Consider the following 15567-nt stretch of genomic DNA (forward strand, 5'->3'; position numbering starts at 1 on the left):
AGGAACAGCAGAGCTCCACACCTTAATCTATGGTGTGTAGAAACTCTACCGTTGAAAATACATAAGTGATGAAGGTCCAGGCATGGCCGAATGGCCAGCCCCCTAAACATGATCAATGATCAAAAGTGATACAAAGATAGTCTCAAAAATGATCCAAATATTCTGAAATAAATCACTAAAAGTAGTTTTTATACTAAACTAGTAGCTAGGGTTACAGAAATAAGTAGATGATGCAGAAAATCCACTTCCGGGCCCACTTGGTGTGTGCTTGGGCTGAGCATTGAGATTTCATGTGTAGAGACTCTTTTTGGAGTTAAACACCAGGTTGTAACTTGTTTCTGGCGTTTAACTCTGATTTGCAACCTGTTTTTGGCATTTAACTCCAGAATAGGACAGGAAGTTGGCGTTTGAACGCCAGTTTGCATCATCAAAACTCGGACAAAGTATGAACTATTATATATTTCTGGAAAGCCCTGGATGTCTACTTTCCAATGCAATTGAGAGCACACCAATTGGGTTTTTGTAGCTCCAGAAAATCTATTTCGAGTGCAGGGAGGTCAGAATCCAACAGCATCTGCAGTCCTTCTTCAGCCTCTGAATCAGATTTTTGCTCAAGTCCCTCAATTTCAGCCAGAAAATACCTGAAATCACAGAAAAATACACAAACTCATAGTAAAGTCCAGAAATGTGATTTTTATTTAAAACTAATAAAAATATACTAAAAACTAACTAAATCATACTAAAAACTACTTAAAAATAATGCCAAAAAGCGTATAAATTATCCGCTCATCACAACACCAAACTTAAATTGTTGCTTGTCCCCAAGCAACTGAAAATCAAATAGGATAAAAAGAAGAGAATATACTATAAATTCCAAAGTATCAATGAAACTTAGCTCCAATTAAATGAGCGGGACTAGTAGCTTTTTGCCTCTGAACAGTTTTGGCATCTCACTCTATCCTTTGAAGTTCAGAATGATTGGCATCTATAGGAACTCAGAATTCAGATAGTGTTATTGATTCTCCTAGTTCAGTATGTTGATTCTTGAACACAGCTACTTTATGAGTCTTGACCGTGGCCCTAAGCACTTTGTTTTCCAGTATTACCACCGGATACATAAATGCCACAGACACATAACTGGGTGAACCTTTTCAGATTTTGACTCAGCTTTGCTAGATTTCCCAATTAGAGGTATCCAGAGTTCTTAAGCACACTTTTTTTGCTTTGGATCATGACTTTAACCGCTCAGTCTCAAGCTTTTACTTGACACCTTCATGCCACAAGCACATGGTTAGGGACAGCTTGGTTTAGCCGCTTAGGCCAGGATTTTATTCCCTTGGGCCCTCCTATCCATTAATGCTCAAAGCCTTTGATCCTTTTTATTTTACCCTTGCCTTTTGGTTTAAAGGGTTACTGGCTTTTTCTGCTTGCTTTTTCTTTTTTTCTTTTTCTTTTATTTTTGCCATTTTTTTCAAGCTTTTGCTTGTTCACTGCTTTTTCTTGCTTCAAGAATCAATTTTATGATTTTTCATATTATCAAATAACATTTTTCCTTTTTCATCATTCTTTCAAGAGCCAACAGTTTTAACATTCATAAACAACAAATTCAAAAGACATATGCACTGTTCAAGCATTCATTCAGAAAACAAAAAAGTATTGTCACCACATCAAAATAATTAAACTAAGTTCAAGGATGAATTCGAAATTCATGTACTTCTTGTTCTTTTGTAATTAAAGCATTTTTCATTTAAGAAAGGTGATGGATTCATAGGACATTCATAGCTTTAAGACATAGACACTTAAACACTAATGATCATGTAGTAAAGGCACAAACATAAATAAACATAAAGCATAGTAAACGAAAAAAAAAAAAAAGATAAAGAACAAGAAAATTAAAGAACGGGTCCACCTTAGTGATGGCGGCTAGTTCTTCCTCTTGAAGATCTTATGGAGTGCTTTAGCTCCTCAATGTCTCTTCCTTGCCTTTGTTGCTCCTCCCTCATGGCTCTTTGATCTTCTCTAATTTCATGGAAGATGATGGAGTGCTCTTGGTGCTCCACCCTTAGTTGTCCCATGTTGGAATTTAATTCTCCAAGGGAGGTGTTGATTTGCTCCCAATAGTTTTGTAGAGGAAATTGCATCCCTTGAGGCATCTCAGGGATTTCATGATGAGGAATTTCCTCATGTTCTTGTTGAGGTCCATGATGGGCTCTCTTGTTTGCTCCATCCTCTTTTTAGTGATGGGCTTGTCCTCTTCAATGAGGATGTCTCCCTCTATGACAATTCCAGCTGAATTGTATAAGGTATAGATGACTTGGCCACAACTTCATAGAAGTGGTCTTGATGGACCCTTGAGATGAATCTCACTATCTCTCATGACTCAGAGGTGGAAGCTTTTGTCTTCCTTTTCCTCTTTCTAGAGGTTTCTCTGGCCTTAGGTTCCATAAATGGTTATGGAAAAACAAAAAGCAACACTTTTACCACAACAAACTTAAAATGTTTGCTCGTCCTCGAGCAAAAGAAGAAGAAAAATAGTAGAAGAAGAAGAAGATGGAGGAGATGGAAGGGAAGTGTGTATTCGGCCAAGAGGGAGAAGAAGTGTTTGTAATGTGTGAAAATGAAGTAGTGTTGAGGGGTTTATATAGGGGTGGGGGGAGGGTTAGGTTTCGTGTATTAGGGTTGGGTTTGGGAGGGAAATGGATTTTGAATTTAGAGGTAGGTGTGGTTTTTGGGGAAGAGTGGATGGATGTGAGTGGTGAAGGGTATTTGGGGAAGAGTGTTATGAAAGAGTGTGAAGAGTAGAGAAGAAGAAGTGGGGTAGGTGGGGATCCTGTGGGGTCCACATATCCTGAGGGGTCAGGGACTTAACATCCCTGCTCCATTTAGGCATGCAAAATGCCCTTAGAGTGCGTTTCTGGCGTTAAACGCCAGGTTGCTGCTTGTTTCTGGCGTTTAACGCCATCTTTTCTCCCATTCTTGGTGTTAAACGTCAATTAGATGCTCTGTTCTGGCGTTAAACGCCAGTCTGATGCTTCTTACTGGCGTTTAAACGCCAGTAAGCTCCTCCTCCAGGGTGAGCTATTTTTAATGCTATTTTTCATTCTTGTTTTTGATTTTTCAGTTGTTTTTGTGACTTCACATGATCATCAACCTAAAGAAAACATAAAATAGCAATGGAAAATAGATAGATATAATTAAATAACATTGGTTTGCCTCCCAACAAGTGCTTCTTTAATGTCAATAGCTTGACAGTGAGCTCTCATGGAGCCTCACAGATAATCAGAGTAAGGTTGGGGCCTCTCAATACCAAACTTAGAGTTTGGTTGTGGCCTCCCAACACCAAACTTAGAGTTTGGTTGTGGCCTCCCAACACCAAACTTAGAGTTTGAATGTGGGAGTTTTGTTTGACTCTGTATTGAGACAAGCTTTTCATGCTTCCTCTCCATGGTTTCAGAAGGAGAACCTTGAGTCTTGAATACAAGGTAGTCCTCATTCAACTGAAAGACCAACTCTCCTTTGTCAACATCAATCACAACTTTTGCTATGGCTAGGAAGGGTCTGCCAAGGATGATGGATTCATCCTCATCCTTCCCAGTGTCTAGGATTATGAAATCAGCAGGGATGTAAAGGCCTTCAACCTTCACTAGCACGTCCTCTACTAGTCCATAAGCCTGTTTTGTTGATTTGTCTGCCATCTCTAGTGAGATTATTGCAGCTTGTACCTCAAAGATTCCCAGTTTCTCCATTACAAAGAGTGGCATGAGGTTTATCCCTGACCCCAGGTCACACAGAGCCTTCTCAAAGGTCATGGTGCCTATGGTACAAGGTATGAAGAATTTTTCGGGATCCAGTTTCTTCTGAGGTAATGTCTGCCTCATTAATGCATTCAGTTCATTGGTGAATAAGGGGGGTTCATCCTCCCAAGTCTTATTACCAAATAACTTGGCATTCAGCTTCATGATTTCTCCTAGATACTTAGCAACTTGCTCTTTAGTGATGTCTTCATCCTCTTCAGAGGAAGAATATTCATCAGAGCTCATGAATGACAGAAGGAAGTTCAATGGAATCTCTATGGTCTCTGTATGAGCCTCAGATTCCTCTGGTTCCTCAAAGGGAAACTCCTTTCTGTCCAGAGGATGTCCCATGAGGCTTTTCTCACTGGGACTCACGTCCTCCTCACTCTCTCCAGGTTCGGCCATATTGGTCATGGTTATGGCCTTGCACTCTCTCTTGGGGTTTTCTTCTGTATTGCTTGGGAGAGTACTGGGAGGAGTTTCAGTAATCTTCTTACTCAGCTGACCCACCTGTGCCTCCAAATTTCTAATGGAGGACCTTGTTTCATTCATGAAACTTAGTGTGGTCTTGGATAGATCAGAGACTATGGTTGCCAGGCCAGAATGGCTCTGTTTAGAATTCTCTGTCTGTTGCTGAGAAGATGATGGAAAAAGGCTTGCTATTGCTAAACCTATTTCTTCCACCATTATTATTATTAAAGCCTTGATTAGGCTTCTGTTGATCCTTCCATGAGAAATTTGGATGATTTCTCCATGAAGGATTATAGGTGTTTTCATAGGGTTCTCCCATGTAATTCACCTATGCTATTGCAGGGTTTTTCAGGATCATAAGCTTCTTCCTCAGAAGATGCCTCTTTAGTACTGTTGGATGCAGCTTGCAATCTATTCAGACTCTGAGAAATCATATTGACTTGCTGAGTCAATATTTTGTTTTGAGCCAATATGGCATTCAGAGTATCAATTTCAAGAACTCCTTTCTTCTGAGGCATCCCATTGTTCACAGGATTCCTCTCAGAGGTGTACATGAGCTGGTTATTTGCAACCATTTCAATGAGTTCCTGAGCTTCTGCAGGGGTTTTCAAATGAAAAGATCCTCCTACAGAATGGTCCAATGACATTTTTGACAACTCAGACAGACCATCATAGAATATACTTATGATGCTCCATTCTGGAAGCATGTCAGTAGGACACCTTTTGATCAGTTGCTTGTATCTTTCCCAAGCTTCATAGAGGGATTCTCCTTTCTTCTGTCTGAAGGTTTGGATCTCCACTCTAAGCTTGCTCATCTTTTGAGGTGGAAAAAATTTGGCCAGGAAAGCACTGACCAGCTTATTCCAAGAGTTCAGACTATCCTTAGGTTGTGAATCCAACCATGTTCTAGCTCTGTCTCTTACAGCAAAAGGGAAAAGCATAAGCCTGTAGACCTCAGGATAAACTCCATTGGTCTTGACAGTGTCACAAATTTGCAAGAATTCAGCTAAAAACTGATGAGGATCTTCCATTGGAAGTCCATGAAACTTGCAATTCTGCTGCATTAGAGAAACCAATTGAGGCTTAAGCTCAAAGTTGTTTGCTCCAATTGCAGGAATTGAGATGCTTCTTCCATAGAAGTTGGAAGAGGGTGCAATAAAGTCACCAAGCATCTTCCTTGCATCTCCACCATTGTTATTAGGTTCGGCCATGTCTCCTTCTTTTTCGAAAATTTCTGTCAGGTCCTTTCCAGAGAGTTGTGCCTTAGCTTCCTCTTCAGAGTCCTTTCAGGTTCAGGATCAGCTTCAACAAGAATATTCTTATCCTTGTTCCTGCTCATATGAAAAAGAAGAGAACAAAAAAGAAAATATGGAATCCTCTATGTCACAGTATAGAGATTCCTTATGTGAGTATAAGAAGAGAAGAATAGAAGAAGGAGAAGAGAAAAACTCGAACACAGAGAAGAAGAGGGGGTTCGAATTATGTGTAGAAGAGAAGTGTTAGTAGATAAATAAATAAATAGAAAGAGATGAGAGGGGGAAGAATTCGAAAATTAAATAAAATAAACTAAAAATATTTTTGTTTTTATTTTAAATGTTAATTAGAATTCGAAAATTAAGAAGAAAAATAAAGTTAAATTGAAATTTAAAACAATTAGTTAATGAAAAGAAATTTTCGAAAAAGTGGTTAGTGATTTTCAAAAATAAGAGAGAGAGAAAAGTAGTTAGGTGGTTTTGAAAAAGATAAGAAATAGTAAAACAAACAAAAAGTCAAGTAGTTAATTGAAAAAGATTTGAAAATCAATTTTGAAAAGATAAGAAGTTAGAAAAGATTTTGAAATTAATTTTGAAAAAGATATGATTAAAATAGAAAAAGATATGATTGAAAATCATTTTGAAAAAAAGATTTGGAAAAGGGAATTACAAAGATTTGATTTTGAAAATTAAAGTTGATTACTTGACTAACAAGAAACAAAAAGGTATGATTTTAAAATTTAAAGATTGAACCTTTTTTAATAGGCAAGTAACAAACTTTAAAATTTTTTTTGAATCAATCACATTAATTGTTAGTAAAGATTTTGAAAATCATTTTTAAAAGTTTTCAAAAATATAAGAAAATGAGAAAGATTTGATTTTTGAAAAGGTTTTGAAAAGATAAGATTTTTAAATTGAAAATTTGATTTGACTCATAAGAAACAACTAGATTTTAAAATTTTTTGAAAAAGTCAACTCAAATATTCGAATTTTATGAGAAGAAAAAGGAAAATATATATTTTTTTATTTTTGAATTTTTAATGATGAAAGAGAAAAACAATGAAAAGACCCAAAACATGAGAATCATGAATCAAATCACACAATGCATGCAAGAACACTTTGAATGTCAAGATGAACACCAATAACACTTTGAAGATCAAGATGAACATCAAGAACTTATTTTTGAAATTTTTTTTTAAGAAAAGAAAAACATGCAAGACACCAAACTTAGAAATTTTCAAACTTTAGACACTAACAAATTGAAAATGCATATGAAAAACAAGAAAAGACACAAAACAAGAAAATGCAAAGATCAAACAAAGAAGATCATCAAGAACAACTTGAAGATCATGAAGAACAGTTCCATGCAGGTGTTCTTCGAAAATTTTTTTATGAGAATTAAAAAGATGCAATTGACACCAAACTTACAAATTGACACCAAACTTACAAATTGACACTAGACTCAAACAAGAAACACAAAATTATTTTTGGTTTTATGATTTTAAATTTTTTTTTCGAAAATTATTTGGAAAAAGAAAAATAAGGATTTCAAAAATTTTAATAAGAATTCCAAGAATCATGCAATGTTAGTCTAAAACTCCGGTCCAGGAATTAGACACCAAGCTTTTAGTGAAAGCTCCGGTCCAAAACACTAGACATGGCCAATGGCCAGCCAAGCTTTAGCATACAAATCAGGCATACAACAGCTGAACTGATGAGAATAAAAAAGCTCTTGTGATGATGAGTTGAAACCTCGGTCCAAAAGATTAGACATGGCTTCACAGCTAGCCAGACTTCAACAGATCATCATGAAACTCTAGAATTCATTCTTAAAGATTCTGAAGAACATAGAATAATTTTTTTGAAACTTTTTCGAAAATAAAAACAAAAAGCTTAAAATTAAAATAAAATTACCTAATCTGAGCAACAAGATGAACCATCAGTTGTCCAAACTCGAACAATCCCCGGCAACGGCACCAAAAACTTGGTGCACGAAATTGTGATCTCTAACAATGGTGCCAAAAACTTGGTGCGCACGTTCATAATCTCAATTCTTCTTCACAACTCCGCACAACTAACCAGCAAGTGCACTGGGTCGTCCAAGTAATAAACCTTACGTGAGTAAGGGTTGATCCCACGGAGATTGTCGGCTTGAAACAAGCTATGGTCATCTTGTAAATCTCAGTCAGGCAGATTCAAATGGTTATGAGGTTTTGATAATTAAAATATAAATAAAATAAGATAAAGATAGAAATACTTATGTAATTCATTGGTGAGAATTTCAGATAAGCGTATGGAGATGATTTTCTCCTTCTGAATCTCTGCTTTCCTACTGTCTTCATTCAATCATTCGTACTCCTTTCCATGGCAAGTTGTATGTTGGGCATTACCGTTGTCAATGGCTACTTCCCGTCCTCTCAGTGAAAATGGTCCAAATGTGCTATCACCGCACGGCTAATCATCTGTCGGTTCTCGATCATGTTGGAATATGATCCATTGATCCTTTTGCGTCTGTCACTACGCCCAACACTCGCGAGTTTGAAGCTCGTCACAGTCATCCCTTCCTAGATCCTACTCGGAATACCACAAACAAGGTTTAGACTTTACGGATCTCAGGAATGGCTGCCAATAATTCTAGCTTATACCACGAAGACTCCGATCTTTCGGAATGGAGGCTAAGAGATACACGCTCAATCCAAGGTAGAACGGAAGTTGTTGTCAGGCACGCGTTCATAGGTTGAGAATAGTGATGAGTGTCACGGATCATCATATTCATCATGTTGAAGTGCAAGCGAATATCTTAGAATAGGAATAAGCTTGAATTGAATAGAAAAACAATAGTATTTTGTATTAATTCATGAGGAACAGCAGAGCTCCACACCTTAATCTATGGTGTGTAGAAACTCTACCATTGAAAATACATAAGTGATGAAGGTCCATGCATGGCCGAATGGCCAGTCCCCAAAACGTGATCAATGATCAAAAGTGATACAAAGATAGTCTCAAAAATGATCCAAATATTCTGAAATAAATCACTAAAAGTAGTTTTTATACTAAACTAGTAGCTAGGGTTACAGAAATAAGTAGATGATGCAGAAAATCCACTTCCGGGCCCACTTGGTGTGTGCTTGGGCTGAGTATTGAGCTTTCATGTGTAGAGACTCTTTTTGGAGTTAAACGCTAGGTTGTAACCTATTTATGGCGTTTAAATCTGATTTGCAACCTGTTTCTGGCATTTAACTCCAGAATAGGGCAAGAAGTTGGCATTTAAACGCCAGTTTGCGTCGTCAAAACTCGGGCAAAGTATGGACTATTATATATTTCTGGAAATCCCTGGATGTCTACTTTCTAACGCAATTGAGAGCGCGCCAATTGGGTTTCTGTAGCTCCAGAAAATTTATTTCGAGTGCAGGGAGGTCAGAATCCAACAGCATCTGCAGTCCTTCTTCAGCCTCTGAATCAGATTTTTGCTCAAGTCCCTCAATTTCAACCAGAAAATACCTGAAATCACAGAAAAACACGCAAACTCATAGTAAAGTCCAGAAATGTGATTTTTAATTAAAACTAATAAAAATATACTAAAAACTAACTAAATCATACTAAAAACTACTTAAAAACAATGCCAAAAAGTGTATAAATTATCCGCTCATTAGCGCGCTCTCACAAAAAAACACTTAGTTGGATGATTCTCTCTTCCAGTACTCCCTTCAACTCGGTCTTGAGTTCTATTGATTATAACGATGTCTTCACTTGTGGTGCAATCAACACTGATCCGGCTTTCGGCACTAAATCTATCGCAAACTCACGCTCTCTCTAAGGTGGAAATTCTGTACATCTTCAAGAATGATCTTGAAAAATCTCTTGTATAGGAATTCGGTCTCACCTTTACTTGTCTTTTAATCAATTAGCAACTAAAGGTTGAATCCGCTCTATTCCTCCTCCTCGAAGTCTTAACGTCACTGGGTTTCAAACGATAACTCCGCATAGCTCTCGACAGTTTCAATTTCTTAGGTATAATCCACCCTGCTTCCACTACGTCATTCTGATTCTTATCCTTCATGAGCCTAGCCACTCCTCTAGGTTAACAATATATTACTCCACCTCAACAACTAATAATTTTTGACTAACCATCCACTTAGACTTTATGATTACCAAAAACTTGTCATGCATTACGAATGAATATCACTTATTAATGATATGCAAGGAACTTCGAAATTCAACTGGTATTTCATGGTTACCTCGGGTCTGAGAATCGGATTCGGCTGCATTCCAGCGTCTCCTGTGTGGACAGTCTTGAGTTATATGCCCCGACTTCCCGCACTTGTAACATATACCTAACCTCGCCCGACACGGTCTGGTTGAATGGTACTTCTTACATCTTGGGCACCTTAAGTCTTCCGGTTGAGTACTAGTTTGTCCTTCTGAATTCGGATCCGGATAGCTGTCCTTCTTTCGGTCATTATTCTGGCGTTGAGAACGTGAAGTGACAAAACGACCTCTCTTGAAATTTTGGCTCCTAGGTGTAATCTTTGTCTTCTTTCCCTTTTTCTCTATAAAATATTCCCGGCGATTACTCCTTGCCACCACAGTTCTTCTTGAGCTTTCTCCCGTTGCTTGACCTATGTCAGTTAACTTCGGATAACCCGTTATCTCCACTGGCACCACTGCACTTGGGGCATTATTCCTGCCTTCATGTTCATTTCCACCGTCATTGCCAATTCTAGCTTGTGGTCCCATTCTATCCATCGCTCGACTGGTCGCAACAGCAACAGCATAATGGCAGCAGCAGTACTCGTCGTCGTGGTCACAAAATTAGTCAAACTGTCTACCGGTATCGTTATCTCATTACCTCTCCGTCCTTAGCTTCGATTATGCCCACAACCATTCCCACGAGACGTCATTTGGTTCCTGTTCACGCCAAACAAGTGATATTAAGGTGATCAGTCTCAATATTGTAAGTCTAGTGCTTCGAAGTCCCAAGTGCATGCTCATGAGCATTCATGCCACATATATCAGTTAGATATCCTAATTAGCATGTATAGACACCCAGAGTATGCCCAGAAGCATAGTCAGTCCGTTCCTCAGGCTCTACAGGAACGAACTGCTCTGATACCATAATGTAACACCCTACCACACAGGGCTTTACACCTAGGATATAAAACAGAGGTGGCGAGGCACTACGATAGCTAAAATAAAATACATACATATAATAGTAAAATAATATAATAAACTAGGAGCCATGAAAAATGGGTAAAACAAAAATTGCGCAATAAAAAGCGCAACGCTCCGAAAACGGAATAACTCGCGTGTGACGAAACCTAAAGATTATAGTTATGAATAAGCGAAAGAGTGAGTAGAGAGCCAAGAAATACCACATAACTAGCTCCTGACTCAGCCTGCGAAGCCAAGGCTGGCCGGAGAATATTTATATACATGTACAAGTATCCCAAAATACCCAAAATAACCAAAATACAAAAATAAGACCCTAACTCTCCTTTAACCTCTATGAGGAACAAAATAAACAAGGTTCTTGGAGAGAAAGCTAAATACATATATATACATAGGCTACAAAGCAAAAGAACCTAGAAACTGCTCTGCTTCAGGAATCCAGACGCCTAGTGAGGAGCCTCTCGACCTGTATCTGAAAACAACAACACAGTATGGGGTGAGAACCGAAAGTTCTCAGCATGGTAAAGGTGCCACGCATATAATATATAAGGTCCTGGGAATGCCAGAGGCAATCCTAGAATGCCGACACTCAGTTATAAAACTTAAATTCTAAACAGAAGCCATAAAAAGGTAGGTGTTCTAAGGAAATCTAAACTTACATACTTAAACCTAAATTTATCACTAAACCAGTCCACCCTTCCTCCACTCCTCCATCACCAATGATTTAAGAGAGACAAACAACCAAACAATTTCAGGCACAGGTAGAGAACAGGTAGTGCAGGTAGCAAATATAACAATTAGCATAATATATATATTCAGGTAGGCAATTCCAAGTAATGCAAAACAAATAAAAAAAAAACAGAATGCACATGATGTATGCCTATCCTATGGCTGATAAGGCTCATCTGTCGGTTATCCAGCCAACCTGACAAGTCTGAAAACCTTAGATTGTCCCCCGTCGCGCATCCCCATAAGTCTATGCATAGCTTTTTCTCATATCATTCATAATTCATACTTTCATATATAAAACGTTGCTCAATGGGGGCTACTATTCCCGGAAATTTATACGTGCCCGGTCACCCTTACGACGTAAGGTCAACAGAGTATCGAGTCTCAACTTGGAACACGTGGTGGCAAGCCACGATACTTTACCCAAGGAGACTCGTGTCTCAGTTAATCATTCCATAATCATTCATTAACATTTCATAATCATTCATTACTTACTCATCATGTCTTTGTACTTTATACATAACTCATCATAACCCGGAGCAAATGCGGCGAAACCACAACCCTTGCATCTACCCGGGGAGCCTCTATACTAACCAACCTGGAGCAAGTGGGGCGAAACGACAACCCTTGCGTCTACCTAGGAGGTATGTTCTCATATGCCCAGGAGGAACAAAGGAAGGGATCCTAACCTCCCGCCATCTTGCTGGGGGTGATTTTACAATACCAGGAGGAATAAAGAAGGGAATCCTCACCTTTCACCGTCTCCTGGGGTCGCTCTTTCGAGAAAGAGTGCTCAGATGTAACATTTATTACTTTCATTAAGATTACTAGTAAAATCTAGGGTTAACAGGGCAAAAACAGAGGTTCGAAACCATGTTTGGATCATAAAAACACAGGTGCTGAAAAACAGAGTGTGTGCGTATGCACGCACACTTGTGTGCGTGTGCACACCAACCAGGAATTACTTGGTGTGCATGCACCTCACCTATGCGAGCGCCACCAGCAGAAAGCATATCCTGGTGCGTGCGTGCGCACAATGGTGTGCGTACGAACACTTTCTGAAAAACACCAGGTGTGCGTGCGCACAAAGGCGTGCGTACGCACAGGTAAAGTTTTTGCTACTGCTGGGTGCGTGCGCACAACTGTGTGCGTATGCACACACCAAAAAACCTGATTGTGCTGCATCTTAAAAATTTTCAGTTTTTAGCACCAGATTTTCGGCGTCCATAATTTTCTCTGCAGAATTCAGTTTTCCGCAAAATTTATATCGTTGTCAAGCTTATAAAACCCTCTTTAATTTGAAACAAATCTCATTTTCATCCAAAATTTGAGAAGCAAGTTATGGACTACTAAAGTTCATCAAAAATCAATTCTTACCAAAATATGACAAACCTCCATTTTTACCAAAATCTCATTTTCAACCAAACAATTCCCATGCCACTAATCACCAAACCTGCTCCTTCCAACACAACATATCCTTCTTCATTAACACACCAACCACCATCACAATTATGCTTCATACCAATCAATGAAACTCATACATTTACCAAAATTTAGCATGCAAAACTATAAATAACAATTTTCAAATTTACTTACTTATATCCTCAAATCATGCAACAACAATCCATCTATCATCACCAACCAACCAACAAGCATCAAACCAAACATGTTCTTCAACAAGATATTAACATCAAATATACACCTGTATTCCAACTTATCCTATGGTTCTCTAGCCTAAGTTTTCACACGACATTATATATTATACACGCGAAACCTGAACCATACCTTTGCCACTTTTACTTATTGTTCAAAGCAACACTTAAGCCCCACACACAACTCCTCAATTCATAAGATCACTAAGACTTGACACCAATCCAAGGTCTCCAATGTCCACAAATTCAAATTCCAATTACAACACACCACCTAATACAAATATACAACACATATATATACCCAACTTAATATATATTGCACCAACTCAGAATTTAGATAGGGCTGTGGTTTTCTCACCTTATCCAAGCTTTGTAAATGCAAGAGTGAACGTGTTTTTCAAGTTAATTGGATCCTAATACATCAAAGAGTAAAGAAATTCAACACCACTCATCATTTTTGAAAATTGAGGGGAAAGGAGAGGCTGGAGTGTTAAGGTAACTTACCAATGAAATTGTCCGATAGAATTGTAGAACTCGACGCACTGGACGCGTAGCCGCAAACAATGCGGTGATCGGAGCTCGGATGAAGAAGTTATGGTGGATAGAAGTGGGAGTTAGGTTTTGGTCTTTACCTTTCTTCTTCCATGGCTGCCAGAACGAAATGAAGAATGGGAGGAAAGTGATGAGCTGAAGCTCATTTAAGTAATGGGTCCGGTTGGGCCCATGGACCCGGTTTTGGGCTCAATTTAACTGGTTCGGCCCATCTGGTCCAATTTTGGGCCAAATTTTTCGAAATTAGTCATAAAATTCTCGTTTTGAAGAGCTCTATCCTATTTTAATATTAGATTTATATTTCTAATTTTTTAATTAAAATTTGATTTATTGACTAATTATTTACTAATTTTAGTGGGTTTACACATTCAGACGGAATAAATTGTCTGAAATTTTCGTCCGAAAAAACTCTATTTCTAGTGCGCGGGACTTTGGCGGCTAGGGTTAGGTTAGAGGGAGTTAGAGTTAGTGTGTTTTATTTTTAGGATTAGGGTTTCAATATGGAAATGTTTGGGTTAATTAGGGTAGGATGCTTTTAATAAAATTGGGATATAGAATATTAATTTGAAATCTAATTTAATCCTTAAAATTATGTTAAGAATACTTTTATTTCTCAATTTACTAATTGGCTTTCAATCAAGTATTCTAATTTTAAAATTAGAGATAATATAATTAATTTTCTTTATTCATAAAACTTAAAGTATTAAATTTTTCAATTATTTAAATCAATTCATATAAAATTCTTATTATTTTATAACTACTAAGCTTTATAATTTAAATATAAAAAATTATTCAATAATTATAAAATTAGACAAAAATTCTAATTTAAATAGTCAAAATTATAATTTAAATAGTCAAAATCTCGTTAATTTAAATAGTCAAATAAAAACCTTAATTTATTTTAAACTCAATTTATCAAAATTTGCTTTAATTGTCTTTATTAAAATAATTTCTGAAATTAAAGTCTTTAATGAATAAATAAATTAAAATTAATTTATAATAATTTTTTTTTAAATTCTGATACTTACAACCATCTCCTAGAATGTGTTAGTTATAGTAAGTTTTTTTTCTTTTTAATTCTTATTGAGTTCTCTGTTTTAAATATCAGTTTCATTCATGCTCTTGTTAGCATTTTGAGTTGCATGTATTTTTGTTGTTCAATATGTATTGACTTCTGTAATTTTTTTTCTAGCATAGTTAACCTTTAATCATTTAATTAATTTGTTTCAAATTTGGTTCTTCTTCTGTTTCATATATATTGGACGCTTAGACTAATTTCTCTAATTTTGTGACTTATCTCAAATATTATATTATCTCCAACTGAAGCTCCAGCCCCGCAGCCCAATAACACTGAGGGTTTTTAATTTTGCATATTCTCTCTTTTGTTTGGACCATTTAATTTCTTAGGTAATTTTATCTTTATTTATTTATTTTTTCAGACTGGCACCACAGAAGGCAGTCTTCAACCATAAGGTATTAATTAACCTGCAACATGTTATCTCATTTGAGTAATTCTTAATGGAATGTATAAGTTTTCATAGACGATGTTACTTGTGTTTTTGAACAAGGATGTGATTGAAACTAGAAACTCTGGTTGTGTATAACATATTGTTTCATAAAGTAAGAATCTAATCCTAGTAGAAATGTACTTGTTTGAATTGGAGTTGGAAATGTGGGGTAATATGGTTATGCTGGATATGGTGTTTTTTGATCGTTTATTTTTGTTTTCTATTAATGCTTTAGGGCTATGTGGTTTTGTGGCTTAAGGGTTTTAGTGTGCATGTATTGGTTTTTTTATTGGTGAATGCTATGGTGTCTATTATTTTGTACCTAATTATTAAAAAAGATAAATAAATAATATTTAATAAATTTTACATAATTTATTTTTTATTTTAAATATTTTATTTTTTATTTAAAAAAAATTAAACAATTTAAACACCATAACAA

General features: G+C 36.9%; 1 non-coding gene across 1 annotated transcript; it reads left to right on the plus strand.

Moving 5' to 3' along the window:
• The first annotated feature begins 4966 nt into the window (after nt 1–4966).
• On the plus strand, nt 4967–5074 carry LOC148563548 (small nucleolar RNA R71). The gene has a single exon (XR_015884817.1). It is a non-coding gene; the product is annotated as a small nucleolar RNA R71 (small nucleolar RNA).
• Nucleotides 5075–15567: the final 10493 nt, after the last annotated feature.

Source organism: Arachis ipaensis, chromosome B5, assembly GCF_059453495.1.
Source record: "Arachis ipaensis isolate K30076 ecotype BB chromosome B5, ASM5945349v1, whole genome shotgun sequence".
Taxonomy (NCBI): Eukaryota; Viridiplantae; Streptophyta; class Magnoliopsida; order Fabales; family Fabaceae; genus Arachis; species Arachis ipaensis.